The sequence below is a fragment of the Emydura macquarii genome, unplaced genomic scaffold, assembly GCF_026122565.2.
Source record: "Emydura macquarii macquarii isolate MOO-44397 ecotype Brisbane River unplaced genomic scaffold, CSIRO-AGI_Emac_v2 contig_3343, whole genome shotgun sequence".
NCBI lineage: Eukaryota > Metazoa > Chordata > Testudines > Chelidae > Emydura > Emydura macquarii.
Window position 1 is genome coordinate 1,100,658 of NW_027133480.1, and position 4,935 is coordinate 1,105,592.

Sequence of the window (4,935 nt, forward strand, 5' to 3'; positions counted from 1 at the left end):
AGTTTAGACACTAATACCTGGGTCTGCATGCTCTGTGGAGGATGCAGAGGAAAGGGACTCAGCTCTTTCATACACACATATTACCAAGAGAAAATATAGGTTTCATTTGCAAAACCACAAAATCCTACATGAAATATTACTCCTCTGTTTTTTAGGGCTTTGAAATGTGCTTATATAAAAGTCCTCAAAAATATTGCTGTATGGATTCTGTAATTCATTGCAACTCCCATCCCTAGAAGGTTACTTTTCATAGCTTTCTCGAATTAGCAAGCTAACTGTTTTGAATCAATCAGAAAAAAAAATACCGTACCAGCCATTGCACAACTTTTTCTCATCAACAAATCAAATTACACAAAGATTTTTCCTCAGCCCAGGATTCTAGATCTCTGTCAGAATCTTTTCCTCGTCCCTCAGAAGTAAATCTGAAAGCTATTACATCAGGGAAATGTCAGCTGATTCATTTCTTTACTTCTGATGGCCATAACATTCATTTCTACCTATCAAACATATGTCACTGCTGGAATGGATAAAAGAAAAGATACGCTTACAATCCTAAAACTAAAAGACATTCACCCTGGGTCAGGGGGGGAGAGGAATAGTGACATGTAATAGTTTCAACTCTCCCCAGGGAATCAAGTAACTGCTCCAAAAATACACTACCATGTGTTTGTCATGGGGGTTTAGTTGTATTACACTTACTGCTATGTTGAGTTTTTTTCAATCAAGCCAGGGGGTCTTACTCCAGTGAGGAAACAGACCTTTGTAAATAGAGACAGTATGTATGAAAGACATGAACACACGATAGTGCAAGAAAAATGGTGTGCTTAAACTGTGAAAACAATGAACACTTTCCAAGTAAAGGTTATGATGTTTATAATTCCAAAGCCCTGTGTGGCAGAGCTGCAGTAATGAATGCCATGACTGAACAAGCAATATCAACAATTAATGGTGAGGGTAGCTAATCCTGAACAGAATCATCATAACAGAAGCTAAACCTATCTGTGTGTTGTAACAGAAGTGGTGCACCACTTAAAACCTGTACAGAATTTGGCAGGATGCTTTACAGTTAGTTCGCTGAGATGTTTAATATCCTTGTACCTTTAATCAAGACTAATTTCATTTAAGGTATGCAGCATAATCAAATTACTATAGCCTGAGCTGCTCTCCTGGGAAGCGGACTCCAATGCGATATAAACCATAGGGTTTTGTTTGAGTGCACATAAAGCACTTTATTGCTGCTAAACTGACAAAGAGATGTATTATTCATAGTTTTCCTCCGGTGTTTTAAACACTTCATTCTGCAGGTGTCAAAGCTATAATTGATTTCTCCCTCACCCCTACTGTTGTGAAATTTGCTGAAACACCACACTCTTTGTAAGAGTCTTTAGGGAAAAAGGCACTAACACAAGAAGGCATTATTGGCTTTAATGTTAATGCATGAGTTTATTGAAGAGATGGGCTGAACTAATTCTAAAGTCTCCAAACACAGGTTACCTACATTGTTGCCAGTGCTGAGCTCCTACCTGATGCTAGTGAGTCAGGCAGTCTGAAAACTAAAATCAGATCAATACTAAATGTGTAGTGACAGTTCAATGGCAATTAAACGGTAGGACAGCAGTGATCTTTAAAAGGTCTTCATCTGTTGGTATAACCTCCTAGAGTGTTTACCAAATTGTACTCTGCCTAAATGCAGCTCTTGGCCCCAGATATCTTCAGTTTTATATTATTTTAGGTACCCTGTTTAAGTCTTTACTAATAAAAACTACCCCAGTAACAAGCATGCAATATTACTACTGCATTACATAAATTAACAGGGATCTAATCCTCCCATTCTTATTCAGGGAAATCACCTAATAAGGTCAATGGAAGTTTGTCTTGAGCAAGGAGGACAGTATTTGGCCCATTTGTAATTATGCAGTACAGTACATTGCATATGCAGTGAATATAATACAATCTGATTAATTAATTATCATCACATTATTAATACATTACCTGATGATATTATTAAATGTATATTTTGCTTGGGACTAACATTGCCAGTAATACCAGCTGGATTCTGGTGGTTTACGGTACATGCTGTTTGTCACCATTTTATGACAACTATGCTTTAAGGCAGCCACATGCATTGACTGTGTGCTTTGGTCACGGCTGTCAGGCATTCACATTTTTGCCATTTGAATCTATGGACCATTTGGCCCATCATAGAAATAAGTTTCCCAGCCCAAAAGAGTCCATTGGAGCACCTTGTCTACAGGCCATACAGAGATTTACATCTATTACTCAAATGATTGTTAAACCTATCCGCCGATTAATAAGTTTAATATTGTGTATTTATATAGATTCCCTTATAGTGCTTCCTCTGTTAATATTAATATGTCTCTTATCCCTTTGTCAGCAATATCTGAAATCTTACCTTTTCTTTTAAATTTTCTGAAATACAGAGCCCCCAATTTTTTGCCCTCAGCCCTTGCAAACCCATTTCTAGGACCAAAAAAATGGGTATGGAATGGTATTCTTTATTCTGAAACTGCTCACCTGCCAAAATGTTTCTCTTTCTTCTATGTAATGGAATGATTTTTCCCCCGTAAGAATTCATATGCTCCTGAACATGGTGGTCATCAACACATGAGCTGGGCAGGTACATTCTGCTAATGATCCTTTCATTTATTTATGCATTCACATCTTCCAGTATCTCCTTACCTTCTTTCCACTGTAGGGCTCTAAATTCAGACACAGAAGTTTCTACCAGCCTATACAGAAGCTCGATAATGGCCTGCCTCAGTCTTCATTGCTTTAATCCCTCCATCATATCCATTCTGACTACCATTTCAGCTGATTACTGGAGGCACTTTTGACATCTTGACTTTTTTTTTTTTGGTCCATCTGCTCATCACAGTCTATTTCTATGCTCCCTTAGGTTGTCAGTCAATTGCCTTTTTGCAGTTCTGGTTTCTACTTTAATAATCAAGGACGTAATATTCTCTGACCAAGAACTGAATGGATTTAGAATTTGATTTAAGCATTTAATCCATTTACTATTTTTTTATGTTCAGTACTGTCAATGATGTAATCGCTATAGCAAATATCATTCAGTAAGTTTCTAACAGCGTGGCTCATCTTTCTTTTCTATATGGTTTCTCCTTGAATCCATGGCAGCTCTTTAAAGGGCATGGGGAAGTAAGAACATTCTATCCTATCTTTACCTTCTGATGGTTTTCTGTGCACCTTTTCAGACTGCTACAAACTGAATGGAAGAAATTATGCAATCCCTGCAAAACAGACCCAAGTGAAGGAAAGTTGCATGTTTGTTCACTAAATTCCAGCCTGTATTGAATTTCCCTCTGCAGTCTCTTTAAATAAATACTGAGATCATGCTTTTTCACTGAAAAACAAAGAGGTGAAGGTGTTCCTGAATGTTAGACAAAACTGCCTCATAGAAGTTATATGGTATGTTTTACTAAGGGGGATTTTCTTCATCAACACTCATTTCCTGACCAGTAGTTAAGAACTCCTTTTTCTTTTTCTGTACATTCCTCCATTCATTCAGAAAGTGATTCTAAAGTTCATAACAGTGTTTTTCATGAACTTACTGTTCAGCAAGAGAGTCTGCAATCCAGTGTGAGATGATGGCATCAATAATGTCAAATACTTGTCAACAAGGATCCAGCCAGTAATGTCACATTACCTTATTGCAATACAAGAGGACAAATAAATAGAACTAGTTGGAACGGGCATAGGGTTTTAATGTTAGATACTAATACATTAGGGCAGGGGCCCGCTCCTGCAGTCCATACCCATGTGATTAGTCTCCTAAAAGTCATTTGAATCCCTTGTGCAATGAAGGTGTACTTGAGTGAGTTAAGACTGCAGGACTGAATTTTGTGTTTGGCTACGGCACTATGATACTGCATGATTTGGAATCATGAAATGGGAAGGAGAGAAAGTAAGTAAAATACTTGGGCCTAATTGGCAGTATTTTATTTTGTCTTGGTGCCACCCTCCTATTACTTCTTATAACATAATCACTACAGGATGTACCAATCAACACCTTTTATTTTCAATGTAAGCATTATTGTGTCCAGTTCTGGGCGCCACATTTCAGGAAAGATGTGAACACATTGGAGAAAGTCCAGAGAAGAGCAACAAAACTGATTAAAGGTCTAGAAAACATGATCTATGAGGCAAGACTGAAAGAACTGGGTTGGTTTAGCCTGGAAAAGAGAAGACTGAGAGGGGACGTGATAACGGCTTTCAAGTACATAAAAGGTTGTTACAAGGAGGAGGGAGAAAAATTGTTCTTCTTGGTCTCTCAGGACAGGACAAGAAGCAATGGGTTTAAACTGCAGCAACGGAGGTTTATGTTGAACATTAGGAAAAACTTCCTAACTGTCAGGGTGGTTAATCACTGGAATAAATTGTCTAAGAAGGTTGTGGAATCTCCATCACTGGGGATTTTTAAGATCAGGTTAGACAAACACCTGTCAGGGATGGTCTAGGTATTACTTAGTCTTAACATGAGTGCGGGAGACTGAACTAGTTGACCTCTTGAGGTCCCTTCCAGCCCTATGATTCTATGATTACAAGACAGAGAGGATAAGTCACATCCCCAGGTCTCCAAGAAGGTCAATAGCAAAGGCAAGTTTAGAATGCAGGTGTTCCTAGCTTCCCATCTTTGCTTACGCTTACATTATGAGACCACACCTCTTGTCTATACACCCATTAATATGCCGCTGTGTCACCATTCGTGTTTTGGACAGTTAGTGATTTGCCATGTGGTGTTTTCACTAGATACTGTCGTATGCTGTACTGCTTCAGTCCAATGCATTAATTAATTAAAATAAAAATACTATAACAGGGATAAAGTTTCTTTCAGTTGCAATTTGCTAAATTGCTCTTTTGCCAACATAAAAAATACAAGAGAGAGCTTTTAAAAGG